This window comes from Passer domesticus, chromosome 13, assembly GCF_036417665.1.
Source record: "Passer domesticus isolate bPasDom1 chromosome 13, bPasDom1.hap1, whole genome shotgun sequence".
Classification (NCBI taxonomy): domain Eukaryota; kingdom Metazoa; phylum Chordata; class Aves; order Passeriformes; family Passeridae; genus Passer; species Passer domesticus.
The window spans coordinates 2635047-2656168 of NC_087486.1; the positions used below are offsets into that span (position 1 = coordinate 2635047).

Below are 21122 nucleotides of genomic sequence, written 5' to 3' on the forward strand. Positions count from 1 at the left end.
GCTGAGGCTGTGCCAAAGCCCAGAGTCCTCACAGGGGCTGGGATGGAGGAGCCACTGGGGTTTCTCCCAGCTCCAGGTGACATTGCTGATGTAAAAATGGTCTGGAACACCCCCCCTGGGCCACCCAGGCAGCTCTGTCCTCCTTTTTTGGGGGGGCTGAGGCAGGAAAAATTCATTTCATTTGATCCTCGAAATCTTCATTGAGTGAACCCAATGCCAGGCCAGCCTTGCAGGGACTCTGCAGACAGAGCAAGAAATGTGGAAAAGGCAAAGCATGAAATGCATCTCAGTCTCCATCCCCTGGGAATCAAGGTGCAAATTTACTCAGGGATCTGCTGCAGCAAAATGGAACAGCCAGCAGGTACAGAGGGATGTGGAGAGGACAATGCTGGGTGTTGATGTTGGCACAAAGAGTGAAAAGATAAAACTCCTGGATTTTGGGCACTTTCAGAACTATTGGCAGGAGTAAAGTGTTAATGCAGTCATAAACTTGAATAATTTCCCCTATAAAGGTCTGAAGGTGATGATTTATGTCTGAATTACCCTGACTGGTTTGCACAGGAACACTTTGGGCTACCAACTCCCCAGCCTGGCAAGAACAATGTAATTTTTCCTCACCAAAGCTCTATTTCTGCACACACCAGTGAGATTCCTCAGATGCTTAAATGAGAGCTCATGCTTAAATGCTTTGCTGCCTTGGGACCTGGTTTTACCATTATATGCTTAACTTGATGACATTTCAGACCTAAAATCTGATGTGAAATCAGGGTGAAACAGATTGAAGGGTTGTTTGCTTCAGTGCTTTTTTTGGGCTCTTCTTCTGGAATATGTGAGGCCACCCCAGAGGTCAGGAGAGGTGAGTTTGCTTGTTCAGAGGGTTGCTCACAAGAGGAGGGCACAGCACTGGATATTTATGTGGAGAAGTGCAGCATTTTTATTCAGCAGTGGCAGAGAAAGGAGTTGAGGAGGAAGGAGACAAAGGAAGGTGAGTGCTGAGTCTCTGTGTCACTCACTTGTCCCAGGGGATGTCACCTGTCCACAGGGACCTGCTCTGCTGTACTAACAGTAATGTGGAGAAAAGAAATTTATCCAGCTGCAGTTCGTACTTATCTCTGAACCAGCAGCCTGCACTGAGAGATTTGGGCTGAAGCCACTCACACAACACACGCACACACAAAAATAAACCTGCTTCAAATTCTCCTCTCTGGGCTGAGGAGCATCTCAGAATACGGATGAGAGCTGCCTGCAAACACATCTAGAGAACTTGGAGGGAAACCCGAGACAAATTATGGAAATGAAATGCCCATCCTTCCAGATCAATGCCAGGGAGTCCCTGTGGGGAGTGTATAGATCATTTAAAAGACTTCTCATCCTGTTCACTGGGATCCAGCTCCAAAGTGCCCTGGCTGATGGGGAGGGTTATTAATTTCACTGGCATTAGGGAATCAGCCACCTGTACCTCATCCATGGACTCCTCTTGGCATTTTCATTTTAGACTCATTCACAGGCTGGTAATAGATGTGCATTTAGATGAGAGTGAAGCTGGTCACAGTGAGGACAGCAGGGAAAAGGCTCCTTTAGTGAAGCCTTCCCCTCAGCCAGGCTGTTTTAATTGACAGCAAACACAATAAACAGCCCAATCTGTCTAGAAAAGGGATCAGACTCCTGGGTTTGGAATCCTGGGCCATGTCATGGTTTGCGCTGCTTTGCCCATGTCCCTCTGTCCCTCCTGGAGCAGATTTGGGCTGTGGTTTGTGCAGCGCAAGGGAAGGGCTGTGCCAGCAGCAGCCCCTACTCTCCTGGGTGCAGATCACACCTTTGAGCAGGGCCAGCCCTGCCCTGATGTGCCAAAACTCCTCCCCTGGGGCCAGGCTTTGCTCTCCCAGCCAGGGCAGCCCAGGCTGTTTCAGGAATTGCATCCAGCACAGTTGTCAGTAATGAAGAGGCTGAGGACTGGGGTGGAGGAGCTGTTAAATAAATCATAGCCACGCTTTGCATTTTGAGAGGTGTTTCTCATGTCTGGCTCACAGAGTGTCTCAGGAACTGAGGGAGATCTCATTGCTCCTCCTAAAAAATGGCAGAAAGGAGACCTGGGGAGATCAAGCAGCTTCTTCCAGGTGAGGGTCAGGGAACAGAGGGTCAGCCTTCCTCCCTGCCCAGGCTGAGGGAGGGCAGGCTGGCAGAGCAGAGCTTTTGGGAGTGCCAGGAGGGGCAGGGAGGAGCTGCAAGAGCAGCCCCATCAGGGAGCCACACAAGGATGAAGCACCACTGAGGCTTTCAGGGATTTTTTTCACCCTGCAAGGACCACACAGGGCAGGAGGTTCTGAATTCAGCACTGAATCTTTGTGTGTGTGAGGGATGGGGCACTTTTCTCTCAGTGTAACCCTCTCCTCCCCAGTCCTGGCACCTTTCAGGTCTTGCTTCCCACCCCTCCAGTGCCAGTGGCACATCAGCTCCCCAAAATTCACGAGAACGAGCTGAAAATCCCTCTGTTCAACAGAAAGGGACAGAAATGCAACAGCAGCCCTGGGTAAATCCTCATTTTTGGGCACGAATGGAGAGCTCTGCCTATCCTGATGCCCACACCCCCAGGAAAATCAATCCTTCTCTCCTTTTTGTCTGGACCAGCCTCAAATAGCTGCACCCTGTTGCTAGGCTACCTGGCTGCCTTCCACACATCCCAGAGCTGCTGGAAACCTCACAGCAAATTGCAGCTCACATGGTGGGTTATTTTTATCTTTTTGGGAAGAGGGGGGATCAATGGACAGTGGAAGGGAGGGAGAAGGAAGATATTCCAGTTCTTGGATGCTCTGGTCATTGGGTTATGACCACAAAAGCCTGGAAATATGAACATGTGTGTTTCTGCTGCCTTAAATAGGTAGAAGATATGTGGGATCATGATGAAATATCTGGCAGGCTAATGAATATCAAGTGTCACCTTTTGTGCTATTTTGGATCCTTGATAATTTGTCTGAGGTGATAATTTGTCTTTCCAGCCAGAAGAGAGCTGGAAACAGCTTCAGAGAATGCACAGGAGCACCAGCAACCCCGTGAAGGGCTGGCAAGTGTGGGATAAAAACCTCCTGGCATTTGCACAGCCACGAGATCTTTCCATGTGGCCTGGGTTTGGATGATCTCAGCAGGGAGAAGGCAAGAAAATGGGGTGGAAAAGGGAAAAAGAGCTGCAGAGGAATGATTGCCATCCCCCCATGGAGCACAAGATTTCAGTCCCTTGTCCTGAGCCACCTGTGTCACCAGGGGGTTCCTGCACATGGGGAACCCAGCAGGTGCAAGAGGAAATCCATGAGCAGCACTTTTCCTGTCCCAGGGGCCTTGCCCACACCTCTGCTAACTCACAGCATCGTGCTTTCCCCTCTGCTTTTCTTCCACAGGAGCTGGAACTGGCAGAGCTTGGCTGAGGAAAACCACGCCTGGATCCCACCATGGGCCAGGTCCCTTTGACTTCGAAAGACCCAGTGAACAAATCACCTCATTGCTTATATAAATACATAAATCACCTCATTTCTTCTGTGTTGCTGCCAGGATTGAGGGTTTCTATACAGACCAGCAACAAACTGCAAGAAAATGGAGTTGCTTTATGGTTTTCTCTGTCCCTTTTCTTCCCATAAAATGTGCTGCAGTCATATGAGGTGAGAAACCCACTGCAGTTCTCATCACTCTCAACTTGTGCTGGGTTACCAAAAAGCCTTTTTAACTCAGTTTTCAGGTCCAGAAGAGAAAGAAAAAGGCTTAAAAAATGTGTGGTTTAAATCCCCATTTTCCCCTGTTCTGCATTAAGTGAGGTCCTCAGGTGGGAGGTGGCTACAACCCAAGAGACCTGCCCTGGTCCTCAGGGGATCCAGAAGGAGCCCCTGGGAAATGGCCACTCCCAGGGAGCAAAATGCCACCCACAGCCACTGAGATGCTGTTCAAAGGTGAAGAAAACAAAAAAGGGAACTCCCCCATTGCTTAGGATCCATTTAAACCTCCCCCTCCAGGAACCCTTCCCAGACCGTTCCTCGCTCTCAGCCAGGGAGGGATTCTCCCTGAAATCACCAATTAGGAATGAAATCAATCCCAGGCACAGAACTGAGCCCAAACCAGGTTTCCTGCCCTCATTCCCTCTGTTCTCTGCACATCAAGCACCCCAGGGCTGGGCCCTGGCACTGCCCACGGGAGGTGTTTGGTTGGCAGCTGCAATCCTGGGCTCCACCAGCCACAGGGAGATTATTTATATTTTCTCAGCAGCTGTTTGAAGGGAAATAATCCTGGAAGAACCTAATGAATTAGTGTTCTGAGAGTTATCTGAACTAATGAGAAGGAGTGGAAATAAGCTGAGGAGAGGGGGCTGCTTTTCAAAGCAATGCAGTACCTTTATTGGCTCTCTTCTGCTTTGGAGGTTCAAAGACACTTTTTTTCTTTTTTTTTTTCCTACAGCAATTTATTTCCTGAGTGATTGAAGAACAAAAACAATTACAAACTGTACCATTTTCTTTTTTTTCCCCTCTGAGCTTTCTCCTTTTCACTTACTGCTCAAACTTCCTTCCCATCTTTCCTTTCCCTTCCCTCTTCTGCAAGACCCAAATAATTAGGGACAGGACACAAAACCTAACCAGAGTAGCAGAAGTCTTCTGGGCTATGCAGGATCAGGTACTGAGCCACAGCATGCTGGTGAAATTTAAATAAAAATGGGGAAAGGAAGGCAGAAAAGAAAGAAAAACATATTTCTGGTGCTTCTGAGATCAAAGGAGCAACCCTTGAAATTTGCTGGTTGGGAACTTGTGAGGAGGGAGGCTGTTAAACCATTCCTGACTTCTGTGGCTGTTTTATCAGCAGGGAGACAGTGACATTGTTTGAACTAGATACTGACTTTTTCCCCACAGAGCTTGTGTGATGATATCTGAGCGTGTTCCCCGAGGCTCAGGCTTTGCTGGGAGAGATCAGGAGCAGGGGAGATGCTTCCACTTCAAACAGGTTCCACTGAGGCAGCCCAGGAATGGGAGCTCCCTGCACTGCCCAGGGCCACAGCCCTTTGCACCTCACAATTCTCACACCTTTTTCTCTCTTTTTTCCTCCCCACCTTCTCCAGGCCTTGGCTTCCCTGCAGAATTCAACCCTCCCTCCTTCCCAGGGTTTTTCCTCCTCAGCACCAAAACCATTTTGTAGGAAGGCTTTCAAAAGAACATTTTTGTTTAGTGTTTGTTCCTCTGCACGTGAACACTGAGAAAGCAGGAAGGGGTTGATGCAGTCAGATATTGAGGGCAGGATTTGAGGAAAAGCAGCCCTGGATCTGAAGCACCTCCCTGAGCAGCTGGGACTGACCCTGTTGGACACAGGTCTTCTTCTGGCACCTCCTGTGAAGGCTGGAAAATGTCCCCACCATCTGCCACCTGGCCCCCACTGCCCCTTGGCTGTGGCTGAGCTGCTGGTGTGGTCACTGCTTAATGACCTTCAATTAAAACACGTTAATTTAGCTGGGATCTACTATTTAAACGAGCTCATCTTCACTGGAGTAGCCAGTGGGCCCAGGCAGGCAGAGGTGGGAGGCTGGCTGTGACCTGTTGGTGGGACAGGGTTTGTGGCATTGATGCCTCAGGTTTAGCTTTTATGTTTTCAGATTCTGTGCTGCTTTAGTGTGTGGGGCTGGGTTCACATCAGGGGATGGTGAGCTCTCTGCACAGAGCAGGGACGCAAAACAATTCCTGCTCCAGCTGGGCACCAAGGACAAATGATCCAAATCTCAGCCCCAAGAGCACAAATCCCGTGGGCTGGAGAGAGAAAAACAAGGATGGGACTGCAGGGGCTGCAGCTGGGGTTGGACACTGAACTGCAATGTGCACATGGAGCAGAGCTGAGCCCAGGGAGAGACCCCGGCAGCGCTCGTGCATTTTGGGACCATTTGGGTTCATCTTGAGTTCATTTTGGGACCATTTGGGTTCATCTTGAGTTCATTTTGGGACCATTTGGGTTCATCTTGGGTTCATTTTGGGACCATTTGGGTTCATCTTGGGTGCATTTTGGGACCATTTGGGTTCATCTTGGGTTCATTTTGGGACCATTTGGGTTCATCTTGGGTTCATTTTGGGACCATTTGGGTTCACCTTGGGTTCATTTTGGGACCATTTGGGTTCCTCTTGGGTGCAGCCCTGGCTGGGCTCTGGTGCTGCCCAAGGTGCATCCATGGAGGAGATCCTTTGAATAAATCCCTGCTTTATTCTTTAGCTCTGTCTGGTCTCTGCTCTCAGCCTTCCCAAGGCCTCAGCCCAGCAGCAGCCCAGTGGTTACAGACCTGTCACTCACACATCCTCCTCCCAGGGTATCCTGTTATTTGCACTAAATACATTTCATTGTTCTTTTTAGACAGTCTACACACAGCCTCTGCCCCTCACACTCTGCAGCTCACTCAGAATCCCAGGATGGGCCAGGCTGGAAGGGCACAGAGGGTCCCTGGTGCCACCTCCCTGCTCCAGCAGGGCCATCCCCGAGCTCAGGGCACAGCAGTGTCCAGCCAGCTCTGGAATGTCCCCAGGAGGAGACACCATCCCCTCTTGGTCTCTGTTCCAGTGTTGCTCACTGCACAGTGGACTCTTGGGTCTCTCTGCCTGTTCAGGCTGGGCATTCCCTGTTCCTCTGCTCCGGTCCCTGTCCCTGCCCCAGGAGCTGCACACGTGTCCCCACGGTGCTCTCACACCCTGAGAGCAGCCCTGGCTTAGTTCCACACCCCCTGTGGCAGGGCAGCCGCCCTGGCTGTGGGTTTGGGCAGGGAAGGGGGGCAGGGGCACTGCACTGACCTCTCTGTGCTGGGGGAGCAGCAGGGCCAGGCTTGGCTGTGCCTCTGTCCCGGGGTGCCACTGTCCCCCCCATCCTGCCCTTTTGCCCACCAGCCCTGGCAGGCATCCAGAGCTGGCCCAGGGAGGGTTTTCCTGGCATGGCACAGACTGGCAGGTGGTGCAGAGCTGATCTGCTCAGCAGCATCCACTGGAGGTGTGCTGGGATGGGAGAGGGGCATGAACACTGGGAAATGGAGCATCCCCAGAAGAGCTTTGTGAGGCCCAGCTCTTCTCCAGGGCACAAAAACCCCTAAATTGCATCCCTTCTGCCTCCTTCACCTAATGATTGATAAAATCTTTATCTTTCAAATTTTAGGAAGGAAAAACATCTCAGCAAGCATCCATGTGGAAAAGGATTTGGTGAGGCCTCCTTTGAATCCCTGTTCTCTGCTTCTGCTCTACTTCACTGAGGAAAGAAAGTCTCGTGTGCCAGAAATGCAAAAAGAATACATGAATAGCAGAAAGTAGCTTAAATAGTTAGAAATAAGAGAGAAGCTGCTTGATGAAGGTTCACCACCCAAAATGAAATGGGTAAAGAAAACGCGGAGCAAAAGAAAGGGAGAAAAGTTGAAATGTAAATTCAAAGTTCAAAATTCTCGCCTCATTTACAAATGGGGAATTGTAATGGTGGGGAATTTGTTTAGAAATAGATTAATGTTATGTTCTCTGTCTCACTAAAATTATAGTTTTGAAATTACATGAAATATTCATAGAGGATGGGGAGGGAACTAACATCACCTTGGCTTTGCTGCTGAAATGAAACAAACTGAAATGAGGAGGACAGGGAGTGACTGAGGAGCTTTTTGCATTTCAGGAGAGCAGGAGAAAATTTCCCTTTCCTGTATTCAACGATTAAAATGATAATGGCTACACAAGGACCTAGATAGAGAAATTTCCAACCCCTCTGAAATTCTCTGCAGCTTGCAATTACATACAGGCAAATTTATCACGGGTGCCAGATGGCACAGCGAGCATATTGGCAGGGATTTGTGGAAGAAAGGAGGAAAAATAGCTGGCCTGTTCCGTGCCTAGCTTGCCTTCCCTTCTTCCTCCCACCCCAATAACCTGTTCCTATTTTTTCCTCTCCATGTAAATTTTCCTTCCTCTGTGTAAGCCAGTAATTTGGGGAAAGAAACAATCGGATTTATTTGGGGTTAAGGCTTCATCTGAGATACCCACGGGTTCCCTGCATTGCTGATGGGTGAAATCACAGAGCTGCAAGGCTTTTCTTGCAAGCAGCCCTGTTATTTTCACTGGGATGAGGGTGAGAACAGACCCTCAGTGCAGTCTGTGAAGTGGGCAGGGAGGTTCTGCTGTCAAAAACTAAATGCAGAGAAGATATTTCTTTGTGGTGACGTGCAAAAAAACCCTAAAATCCCAAATCAACAGATGATTTTGACTGCAGACCCCCTCAAATGCCTAATCCAGTTTTTTTTTTTGTTTGTTTTGGTTTTTTTTTTAATTTCTTTTTTTTTCTTTTTTTTTCAAGGTTTAGAATCCCATTTTAAGTGGCCAGCCACCGGCTGCTTCTCTGGTGTCACTCGTGGTCAGGTTTTAAAGCATCCCATCCCCTCCAGGAGCGCTGTGACTGGCAGTCTGCTCCCTGTCTCCAAGGAGGCAGCATTCCTTTGAAATCCTGGCCCAGATGGGCCATGCCCACCAATTTGGGAAGGGTTGGTGATGCCCAGCCAGTGCCCAGCTGAGCACCTCACAACAGGGAGCTGGGCTGTCCTGAAGGAGGTGAGGAATTCCTGCCAGAGCTCCCTGTGCTTCACAGAATCCCACAATCAGCTCCTTCTATTGACAGAAACTTCGATTCTCCAAGGCAATTGGAATTGCTGCTTTTTGTTTCTCTGAGAGTTAATTGCCTGCCTGCAGCTGGAGGCACAGAGCCTGGTTTATCCATTCATCTGGGGGGTCTCTCCTGCCATCCACCTGCTTTATCCCACCCCATCACTCCAATCCCATCATTTGGGGCTTGCTTTCAGAGCTGTGTCTCAGGTGCAGCAACTCCATATATATATATATATTTTTTTTTTTTTTCCTGAGCAGTGTTGACAGCTCTCAGGATATTTCAGGTTAAAAGCTTTTGTCTTCCTGTGTGCACACACTCAGTGCTTAAATGAACATTTAGAGGTGGAAAGGAGGCAGGCAGGGAATGCTGCAGCAACTGCAGCTGGCTTTAATCTCAGCCCTTGTCCACAGCACTGTTCAAAGGAGGAGAGCTAGCCCTGAGCATCACTCCACAGCCCTGATTTACCATCCCTTCCTGAGTGGGTGGGTGGCTCTGGATTATCAGGAGGGAAAAGGAGGATGCACAGGCAAGACAAGGCTGCTTGTGGTGCTCAGGGAGGCCCACAGAGGGTTGTGTGCCCACCTTCCCTTGGTGTGGGGCACTCAGGGACACCTGGAGGGTGAATTCATCCACTCCTGCCTCTGCATTCCCAGGTTTTCACCCCTCACAGGAGGGGTTTCTCCAGGAGCAGCAAATTTCAGGCAGCAGTTCCAGCTCTGAACACTCAGGGTGGTGAGAGGACACAGCCCTGACCTGGCACTGATGGGGGAGCAAGGCCGCTGCCTCCCAGAGCTGTGTACAGCCAGATGAAGAGCAGCCACTCAGAAAATTAAATGCCTGTTTGGCTCTCTCTTGCTCATCTTCTTCTCCTCAACGTGTCAGCTCTAATACCCCCCTGTCAGCACGTGTGGGGCCCGGGGAGCCCTGGGGATGCCAACAAACCAGGCCAAGGTAACAGCACAGGGGCTGTTTGGGGACTGAAAAGGTCCCTGCCCTGCCTCCTTCAGCCTCAGCCTGAATCAAGGCCTGGGGAGGCCCTGCTCTCCTCCCTGCCTTCCATCTTGTTGATATTTCCTAGTGCAACACTGGTTTTATTGACTCCTGCCACTGCCAGGGCCTTGGCTTTCCACACGTGTGGGAGACCCTTGGAGAGGAGGAAGGCAGGCGAGGGGAAAAAAATAATAATGCCACAAATAATTGTCTTGGCATTGTGGGGAAGGAAGGCAGAGGTTTGTGCCTGGGAAGGAGCTTGTTGTTTGTCTTTAGAACGGGATGATTGCAAACAGATTTCCTGCAGACCCTGGCCACACATTGCACTCATTAAAAATCCTGTTCTTTCTGCTCGCTGCATTCTTCCCCCTCGCTGCCACTCTGTCCCTTCCTGGGAGGTTTGGCCATGGCACCCCTGAGCTCTCAGGGGGTTCCTGGGGGTGATGCCCCGTGCCAGGCTCAGACAGAGCCCAAAAGGAGCTGCCAGACTGCACTGCATGGTCAGGAGGGGCTGAGGATGACCAGGGATGATGAAGGCTCCTGCAGGGATGCAGATGAAGCTGGAAGTTCCTCCCTGTGCTGTTGCCTGGTCTGTTCAGACAGCCCTGATCGATTTGTGCCTGGTGTTAAAGGCTGTAATATCTCTGTGCCTGTGGTCCTGCATCCCTGACTCTGCTCCCAAACCAACACTGACCTGGAAAACTCTGGGGTGCCAGGGCCGAGCTGGAGGGGAGCAGCAGCCCCAGCCTCACCTCGGGGGATGAGTGAGAGCTGCAGCAGCGCTGAGAAATCCCAAAAGAGGGGCTACAGCCCCCCCTACCATCCAGCTCCATCTGTGCCTGGCTCGGAGCACACCAGATGCACAGACTGAGCTGCAAAGGAACCCACAGCTCCTGGGCAAGGTTTAACTCTGCCGGGTTTAACTCTGAGGGCTCCCCACACCTGCCTGGTCCCTCCACCCTTCTGTGTCCCCACCGTCCTCCAGGTGGGTCAGTGTCCCAGCAGAGCAGAAGGACCTGCCCAGGCTCCTCCACGTGGGGACATTTCAGGGCTGGACATGGCAGGGCAGGAGGGGACTGAGGGTTTTGGGGTGCACAGGAGGGAGCTGCAGCCCCTGGAGCAATGCTGGATTCATATATAATAATATATAAATACTGGATCTCTGCCCCTGCCCCTGCTGCCACTGGCACAGCTCCTGCCCCACATGAGACTGGTGAATCTAAGACAGGGTTGGTTCCTGAAACTAAATTTTTGTTGAAAACTCAGTAAATCTTTTCTCTCTGAAGCCTGTGTCGAAATTTCAATATATCAATTCGCTCTGAAGCCAAGGGCATCACCAGAAACTGAGACCCATATCCGAAGCACCTGAAAAGGTCTGATTGCTACCAAAAAAACCACCAAAAACCTTTTGAGCAAACTCCTGAAAGCTGGGCTCTGCCCAACCACCCTTGGCAAGCTGCAGGCCTCCAAATCACCACTCCCTGCTGAAAATTGCCCTCTCAGAGCAGCCCAGGGTATTTTAATGGGAGAAAACCAACTGAAACAGCCCAGAACTGCACCAGCCACGCCAGAGAGGGGATGACTGAGGAAAGGGTTAATGCTGTTTTCATGCCTTTTAAAAATAATTATTTGTTGTCACCGTGAAGAGTGACTGATAATAATAATTACAGCTCAAGAGCACTGTTCACTTCTTCCCATCAGAGGGGCTGAGTGCAAATCAGCCAGGCCAGGTTTGGTTGAGAGTGCTCATAATTATGTTCCTGCCATCATTTTCCCTCTTTTCTTACAGAAAAGGGGGAAATGCCTCCTGAAGGATCACAGGGAGTTTTGCCTAATAATAGAAGCTTGTTCTTGAGTGATGTGTGAAACCCAGGGAGGAGGGGAGAAATGAAGCAAACAAGGGCATGATTTCTTTCTGTAATTTTTTTTCCTAGTTGCCTTACAATATTTTAAAGAGAGCCATAAAATGGTGCTTAGTTTAACACTGTGCAGAGCTCAGCAAATCTTCTCCCTGATCATGTCACCTTTTCATTCAGTGCCTACAGAGTCTTTGAAGCACAGATGGTTTTTTCACCATTATACCTCATATAGAACGTAGAGATTGCTCTTGAGTCTCAAATATAATAATAATTACAGATATAATAATAATTACAACAAGAAAGAGGCAACAGAGATGCTGATTAGGGAGTTGAACCCTGCAAACATAAATAGCCAAGGGAAGTGAGCACAGAGGATGGAGAAAGGGCAGAAGATGTCCATAGACAAGGAAAAGATGTTTTGGTTGAGAGCTCCATGGTGAGAGAGTGGCAGTGTCAGCTTTAATGGAAAAAGCCTATGCAATGTTCTCTACAGATATTAAAAACAGAAAAAAGAGAAAAAATTCCTCCCTGTGAAGGTGCTGAGGGCCCTGGCACAGAGAAGCTGTGGCTGCTCCATCCCTGGCAGTGCCCAAGGCCAGGCTGGACAGGGTTTGGAGCAGCCTGGGACAGGGGAGGGTGTTCCTGCCATGGCAGGGTGAAACAAGATGATGTTTAAGGTCCTTTCCAACCCAAACTATTCTGGGATTCTATACAAAGAAAACAGCAAACCTGTGAAATTCCTGCTTCGGGGTCTGAGCCTATTTCTAACAAGATTTGTTCAAATCTGTATATGAACATCAGACCCTTGGAAAATGACTGGATTTCCTCCAGCCCGAGCTTCCCCCCAGGAAGCTGGTGCAAGAGTGGGTGGTTTATGGCAATCACAAGAACTCAGGACTCATCTGGAGAAGAGAATTTTGCAAAAATGCCCGGTGGGCATGCAGACAATGAGGGAGTGTCTGCACTGACAATGGAAAGCACTTTCCCTAATGGGAAACATCCTCCTGTTCCTCCTGCCCTGCACTCCGTGGTGCTGGGGTGCTGAAATGCAGGGAGGATCCAAGCCCCTGATCCAAGTTCTCTAATTGCTGCTAATGCTTTCCTCCTCGGTGGGCACAGGAAACTGGCGGAGATGGCACCAGGATGGTGCTGAGGGCACTGAGGGAGGCAGCTCTGGGGTGCCAGGCACTGCAGCTCCCCAGCCAGGGCTCTGGGGCATTTGGCACAGGATCTGCCAAGTCCTAATCAGGGTGAATCAAGGAGCAAGGAGGAATTGAGGGTATGAAGGGGATCTGATTTCTCAATGAAAATTTAAAACTCAAACCATCCCCTGCATCCCTCTCAGAGCTGGGATGGTTTGACCACAGAACAACAGAATGGGTTGGTGTGGAAGGGACCTTAAAGATCATCTCACTGCTCCTCCTTGCCATGGGGAGAAACACCTTCCACCAGCTCAGCTTGCTCAGGGTTGGGGCATCCACCCATAATCCACTGCATACAGTGAATTTCTGTTCTTTGGTCCAGCTCTGCACTGTGGCCATGAAAGAATTTCTTATTTTTAATAATAATCACATAATAATCATCATTGAAAGGCTCCTCACACATCACAGGCTGAGCATCCATATGGTGCAACACCAAGCTCTCACCAGCAACTCCTGTTCAAGGCAAATGTGTCCTTGTCACCAAGCAAAGAGATGTCCCCAGCTTGGCATCTTGGAGTCTGACTGGACAGGCAAGGCACTGACAGTGAATATTCCCTGCTGGCAGATTTGTCTGGGAACCCAAAGCCTGTTTGCAGCTTTACACCATCAGAAAAGTGTGGATCCAAGTCCCTTTTGCAGAGCAGACTCCAGTGGGGATTAAAAACCACCCTGCCTATGCTAAGAGGCCTGTACAGCTCAAATGTTGGAGCTCCACAGCCAAATCATGCCCAGTGAAATCATATTTTAACATGAAATCCAGCACTTGGATCACTTGGCAGATGATCAGGGCAGGAGCTGCCACTGCTGAGCACCTTCCTGCAGGAAGAGGAGGAAAAGGGCACAGAATTTACAATTATGGCAAAAACCAAAGGCAGACATCGTGCCCAAAGCCACCTGGGCTTATGGGAAACATAACTCAGCCAGAAAGACAGCCAGGAGACAAATCAAGAAGGGAATGCTGATGTCTTTCCCCAGAACTCATCTCTGCACTGGTGGGCAAACTCTGAGCCAGGAATTGTTTCACCTCCACCATTTCACACCCATCTGATCCAGAGGAATAAATGCTCTTTCCTTTTTGGAATATTCATCAGTCGATTTTTAAGTACCAGCCCAGCAGCCCCCAAGGGTGTACTAGGAAGAACCAACCAACCAATTTCACAGCAAATAATTTATTCCACAAGCATTGCTTCCCTTCCCAGCTCCTGATTCGGTTCTGGAGTTCACAAAATCTTAGATTTATTTGTTATTCAGAATTGCTGATAAATTTCTTCCATGAATAATGAAATTGGGCCGGAGATTATTCACTAACAGCCTTGTGTGAGCAGCTGTAATTCCCTGTACAAATCCCATGTTGTGATTTGATGTGTTAGCTATGTTTTGTGATACCTTCTCTGACTGGATGAATTATATGGCTCACCAGGGAGCCTGGCAGGTATTGTGATTGTAAAAATCTTGATTGGCCATTTGGAGGCAAAGTGGGGGAAACAATCTAAGCGTGGATGTTTGTTAGTGGCAGAGCTGTTTCTCCATCCACTTACCCTGACATAATTGGGAGATTGCTTCTCTGATATCAGCAGAAAGGCTGACTGTAAAACAGGTAAAAGAGGCATCACAGGCAGTGCTCCTGCAATAATGGCCCCTGGGGGCTTCCCAGCTGGCAGCTGGCTGCAGGGAAAAATGACAGGAGGAGAACACCATTGTTTCCCATCATTGATATGGGATTTTTCCGATGAAGCTGCTGCACTTGTGAGTCAACACAGAGGGCTGCTGCTGTTTGTTTGCAGTGCTACAGCAGTGAGTGTTCTGTTCCAATTGCAGAGTTAACTCCAGGTGAACAGGGAGAACAAACACTGGATCAAACCGTTCCCTGCCCTAAAATCCCTCCTCAAATCCACAGCTGGGCTCCTTTGTGTCCCTCCCCTCTGCTGTTTTCTGCCTGTCCCCCAGCCTGTCATTCCCCATCCTCGTCCTCTCCAGAGCTGTGGCTGTGCCTGGGGACAGGGAGCAGAACTGCCAGGGATCAGCATCTTCCCTGCCCTGCACAGGGCTCCAGGGGATCCTGGGAAAAGCTGAGCCCATCACGGACCCTGTTTTAAGGACAACAATTTTTAACCTCTTCATTGGGGTCAAAGCCAAATTCCCCAAATTGGGAATGCCACAGCTCTGCCTCCCTCCTCCTGCTGCTCCAACAGACCCACTCTGAGCACAGGCTGGTGGGAACATGGAATCTCAAAGTGATTCCCACAGCAGAGCCCTTGCATCCCTTCCTCCTCTTTTGGGAGTGTTTTCTTTTCCTGAAACAATTTGATTCAATCGACTTTTTAAACAGTGTTTATTTTATTTGTCACTAGGGTCTAGGGCAGCCCAAGGTGAGAGAATGATAAAACACAGCCAGCCCTGCTCTCCAAATCCAACAAACTCAATTCCTGTGTTGGGAAAATTGAGCACCCAGGCTCTGAGAGCAGGAACACACACACACACAACACAAACAAAACTCCATCACAACTCCCCAGATGTCACCTGCTCCCCCCACAGGGATCACATCACCACTGTGAGCACACCAGAGGGTCTCCCATTCCCAGCTCTCTTCCCTAATTCTGGATTTTGGGAGAGGAGGCAGTGCTGGGGCTCATCTGAATCTGGGTGCTCTGCAACAGCCACGTTCCCTCCTCCAGTGCATCCCCACTCTGCATGTTTATCATCCCTCCCTCTCCAACTCCGAGGTACAAAAGCATTTGCTGTATTATTTTTTTTTTTTTTTTGTCTTGGGCAGTGATGTGAGTTTTTAAAAAAACACCTTTACAAATGAGAAAAAAAATCCAAGCAGACTTTCCCCAAAAAATGATGCGTGGGAGGGAGATACTGCTCTTAATTTGACAAATCTTTCCTGATTTTTGGGTGGGATTTTTTTTTCTTTTTTTTGTTTCCTTTCCCTCCCTTGCTAATGAAATTCCTAAAGATAAGATGGGTTGTTGTTGCCATAGAAACTTGGCCCTGGCAGAAGCTAAGACTGCAGATTTATTCATGCGGCTTGTTAGTCAAACTTGATGCAATAACACAGAATTAATATTTCGGTCTCATCGAGATCTTGCAGCTTTTGCCTCTCTGCAGAAGCTGGGAGAGAAGGAAATGCTGAACCCTGCCCTGGGCTGCACCCCTCAGTCCTCTCGGGCATCACACCAAGGGCAGCTCTGCTTGAAGCTCACCAAGTCCCTTTGCTGCTGGTGTGGCAGGAGCAGCTGAAGGTGGCTGCAGGAAACTCTGCTCCCCAAATTCTCCAGGATGAGACTGGCAGGGAGCTGATTCTGCCACCTGGAGGCATCTCAGTGGACAAAGAGTGTCACCCCCTGGTAACTCCCACAGGGGTTTTGTGCTCTCAGGAAAGTGCATTTTGCAGCTCCTGGTGGATGCATTAATGGGGTGAATAAGGATCTCCAATATTTATTGGATAAATTAGCATTGATCCTCCTGGGAAGGGCAGCTTGAGGTGCTGTGCCCATGGCAACACCAGCTCCATTCCACAGAGCACGAGAGGGGGAGAAATTTCAGATCATTCCTTTAATCTGAGGGCAGGTTATTCCTGCCTGCATTTGTCCTCCTTGAGCTTTGCTTTTTGTTGAGCATAAGAATCACAAGACATGAAAATTGTGTCTGTGTGTGGTTCCCTTTCCAATGTCCCTCATGTTGGCTTCCACACAGCTCTTCCAAAAACCACAAATGTTTGTGACACCATAAAAAGAGCTGGAACTGCAAAAGGAGAAATGGGCAGCAGTAGCAAAGTCATAAAGGGTTGGAGAAAAGGAAATCTCCTGGCCATGAAGTCTGGTGCTGAAGCTTAGGTGACTTCTCGTTCTTGGCCACAAAGCCCAGGGGACACCCAGAGCCTCAAGCCACCTTTTTATTACCTCCCAAACATGAAGGAAGCAAACAGCACAAATCTGTGACCAGAACTGCTCAGCAGAGAGTGAGAAATCCTGAACCCCTACAGCTCAACACAGGCTTGCTTGGCCAACTCAAAGAGTCGAGCCTTTGGAGGATGAAGGCTCTTCCACTACTCACTTCATGCAGCATAAAAGAAACCAGTGTTTCAAAAAGTTCTCCATTTTCAGCTTGATTATATAAAATTTATTTATTTCATTGATTGAAATGTAACTTTTCTGGATTCCTTCCAGGCCCCTTTGAGCACTTCAAAACACAACACACCAGGCAGCTGAAGGTCAGGGAGAAGGGAAGAGCAGGGTTTGGGTCTCAGAGAAGGAAAAGCAGGGTTTGGGTCTCAGAGAAGGAAAAGCAGGGTTTGGGTCTCAGAGAAGGAAAAGCAGGGTTTGGTCGCAAGTAGGGAAGAGCGGGGTTTGGTGTCAGAGAAGGGAAGAGCAGGGTTTGGTGTCAGAGAAGGGAAGAGCAGGATTTGGGTCTCAGAAGGGAAGAGCAGGATTTGGTCACAAGAAGGGACAAGCAGGATTTGGTCATGGAGAAGGGAAGAGCAGGATTTGGTGTCAGATTAGGGAAAGGCAGGGTTTACCCACTACTCTGATTCAACTCACGGATTCCAGCCAGAATAAAACCCAGCCAAACCCCAAGTCCACCCAAACAGAAGTTTTCTGCAGGTATTTCAACAAATTAATGAGCTCTGGAGGGAACCAAGGGTGGTGAGGGTCATGCCAAGGAAATGCTGCTCCCTGTGTGTGCCTGGCTCTGCTCACAGCCATTTGTTGCACCTAAATAGATGACTGTGCCCTTTTGCAAAAGGCAAACTGCAGCCAAAGTCTGCCTGATGGATCCCTGCTATAAGGATGGAAAAGGCCACGCTGAAGGCACTGCATGAACTGGCTTTGAATCACAAAAGGTGAAGGACATTAATGCTCCCTTGGGGTTTGAACTCTAGAGGATTACACTGAGAGAAGCAAACGTGTATTTTAATAAAAAATATACTTATTTCTGACATGGGATTAACAGTTTAAGCCCCTCACCAGCCTCTCCTTGTTATCATTCCTCTCAAGAAAGCTGCCTTTTAGATATATATATATATATATATATATATATTTTTTTTTTAGTTCTTTCTATGTGCTTTTAAAAAAAAAAAATGCAGAACCAACAGGGAGAGGTTTTTTTTTCTGGAGAACTCAAAGCAAGGAGGTGCTCCAGCTTCCATCTCCCTTTCAAAGATTGTCAGTGCCATCTGAGGGGGTTCAGCACCCAGCACCCTTCCTCCAGAAACCCTTCAGTTCCAGATCCCCCTCCTTCACAGCAATTGATATGTCAGAGAATTCAAATCTGAAATCAATAAACCTCTGAGAGCAAAGTCTGTTATTTATAATTGTTTGGCCCTCGAATTACTCAGGATACTTCAGCATTAGGCAAACTAGGCAAGATTTTCTGCTTCTCTGTTTCACTGGAGTTCCTAGAGGTGCAAATCTGTGCAGCATCTGCCCTGTAATCATTAGTAAAATAAATTAGAATGCTTGAAGGAGCAGCCTGATTAGGAAGTGAAGTGATCACTAGCAACTATTGTCAGTGTTGTGTGCTTTGTTCCACTTACAAGGCTAATTACTGTAACAAAGTGGATCATTTTAAATGGAAATTCTGGATGGCTGTCAATGCAAATGTTCATGATTTTTTCCTGGATGCATCACAACCGCATATGGGGAAACAAAGAACAATGGAAATAATCAAAACACAACTGAATTGAAGCAACCATTCAATAGACTTTTGTTAGAGCTCATTAAAAATGTGCATTTATCCTCATTCTTTCGGAGTGCTTTGTCTGAGGGCCCCTATCAGACTCCACCATCTCCACAGCTCTTTGCAAAACAATGTCCACAAAGGAGCCTGTTGCATTTTCTGACTTCAGCCAGAGGAATCCAGTCCCTTCCCGGGGCATCTGTGACCTCCTGTTATTCCCTGAGCAGAAATTCCCCTTCAGTCACCCTGAATTCAGGGACTCCCTCACTGAGCAAAGCTGCTCAGGGCTGAATTGGGATGAAGGAAACTCTGGATTCCCATGTCCAAGAGTTTGGCACCTCGAGCCCCAAGCCCTGGAATCACCTGAGGCTGGGCAAGGTCCTGCTCCCGTTTTCATGGACAGAGCTGGGAATGTCAGGAGTCTGCAGGATCCAGCCAAATGGGGCTTTGTTTTCTGGATTCATAAATGGTTTTTGAGGCAGGGAGGAATTGTAACAAGGGGGATTTAGGAGTAGTACAGTTTCCAAGAAATTCGGAGCGCGTTAACCTTGAATAGTCATCAGTCTATTGTGGTCCTTCCTCACCCATCCACTCGACAACCTGAGGGTGTTTTTAACAGGGAATGTGCTTAGAGAAAACTAATTTCCATTTGACTGAATCCCTCCTGGCCTACTCACTCATTTTTAGAGAGGAAATGGGAGAGAAGAGTTGTACATTCAGACAATGCATGAGAAAGCTGTGAAATCATTCCCTGCCAAGGCAAAATCAGATTCTGACGTTCTTTCTCTCCACGGTATTTACTCATGGTTTCAGCTGTGATGTTTACTCATAGAAAAGCACCCTGGAAAAACTGCAGAATATTACTCTGCCTAGGAAATTTTGGCAAGCTTGGACTGACAGCTGTTTATTCTTTCAGTGAATTCACATTTGGGGACAACACCAGACACAGCAAAGCCACCTTGGGCCAGTTCTCTTCCAGGTGGGATTCAAAGCACACAGATCAGACACAATGTCCACACCCCCACAGCTGATTTCTCTGGAGTTTAAAATAACACCAGACCTTCCCTTTCACAACCTTTCTGAACTGATAGATCTATTTTTTTTGTGAGAATTGCAATCAGTCTCTCACTGTCTGCCCCAACAAAAGCCTTCCTTTGTGCAAGAGATGCATCAGTGCTGTCAGGGTTGGAAAAGTGGCAGCCAGGAGGCCTGATCTGAAACCCAACAGCAAAATGCAAACAGCAAAAATGCAACCACATTTCTTGCAGGGGGTAGGTGCAGAAATCCCAGCCTGGCTGCTTTAGATGGTCCACTGCCGCTTTTAGAAATCACCTGCACATCCACACAGGGTTCAGCCCATCTTTTCTGCACCAGAAGTGCTGCAAAGGCTCACACCAATTGTGCCTGCACAGCAAGTCTGCTCAAAACCTGTTGGTCTTACTCTTTTTTAGGATGTGCCAGCTTGGTTTGTCCCTGTGTAATTGGATAGAAGTGAAACAAAAGAGCTGATTTGGGCTGTTTCATCCCAGGCAGTTCTGTCTTTATAAAGGGGGAGAGGAAGGAGGAGAACACATTAAACTTTATATTAAATGCTCAGTGTCAGACACTTTCCAGGCCACCAGTGTAGGGTGTCAGTGGTGTTTTACTGGTCTGAGTGTTATGTCAAGCCAGTAAATGAGGAGCAGTTATTGTGATCCCTGTCATTACGTGCTGAAAAAACAGTGTAAGTGGGATGAGAGTCAGCCTGGCTGTGCCAGCACAAAACAAATGTTTGTAATAAATTGCAGCTTGGACTGATGTGGCTTTCAGTGATGGTACAAAATGAATGGAACTTCTCCAGCACAGGCAGGAGTGGGGAGCAAACAAATCAAGGGCATGAAGGGCGATCACTAAAATGCCTGATTGGCTTTGCAGGGCTTTTTGACATCCTTGGAAATCCATTGACTTCAATAGATTTACCTAAGGCAACTGAGGGTGGGAGAACAAAGCATTTTTGTGCTTTGGAAATCAGTAAATGGAATCGATTAGGGAAGAAACAGTAAAATAGATGAACCCAAAATAAGTCAAACTCCTTGTCTTTCCTAGAGGAGCTGAATAAGGCACTGGTGTGTCTCCCTTCTATACCACCAGACTTCCTGGGGTGAATTAGCTCTGATTTTAGCAAATGAGTGGCTTCTGAAGAGACTGAGGGCAAAGAAACCTAGGGAGTGTTAAACATGGGGAAATAAAAGATCAATATGCCTTCATCTGTAGCCAAATATTTGGTATTCTCAATAAAATATTAGTCTGCCACAATTTGTTTGGGTGAAATTCCAGTAGTCACTGGGACACTGAGAAAAATGCTTTTTAAAAATTCATTTTGTGGGACCCCATTGGGCTGAGGGCACATTCTACTGGGTTCTGCCTAGCTGAAAAAGCAGAGTACAAGCCCTAGCCCAAATCCATCAAAAAGAGAGGTTTGGGTGGTGTTTTATCCCTGTTCATAATTTACAGCTCAGGACAGTGAGCTAATACAGCACAGAGGCTTTCCTCATATCTTCTGGCCCTCAAGAATTGGGATGTACAAGACACCCAAGACCTACAGACTTTGTGGAGAGTTATATCTATTTTGATGATTTTTTTTTTTTTTAAAGAGAGCAAGAGGTGCTGTGATTTGCTGCTGCTCCTTGGCCATCCCTTTCACAATCCTGCAGAGTTCACAGTAGGAAGCTCAGGAGGTTAAAATCACAGAGAGATCAGCACAGATTCCTCCCAGGAAGAATCA

At 48.2% G+C, this 21122-nt stretch overlaps 1 long non-coding RNA gene across 3 annotated transcripts; it reads left to right on the forward strand.

The window, feature by feature from the left end:
* Positions 1-1939: 1939 nt before the first annotated feature.
* LOC135280127 (uncharacterized) lies at positions 1940-7627 on the forward strand. 3 transcript variants are annotated; one of them, XR_010347185.1, is made up of 4 exons: positions 1940-2117; positions 2629-2722; positions 2997-3650; positions 7147-7627. It is a non-coding gene; the product is annotated as an uncharacterized LOC135280127 (long non-coding RNA). The 3 variants fall into 3 exon arrangements; XR_010347184.1 differs by lacking the exon at positions 7147-7627 and adding an exon at positions 4438-5310; XR_010347186.1 differs by lacking the exon at positions 7147-7627 and adding an exon at positions 4438-5310 and having other exon boundaries at positions 3393-3650.
* The last annotated feature ends 13495 nt before the right edge of the window (positions 7628-21122 follow it).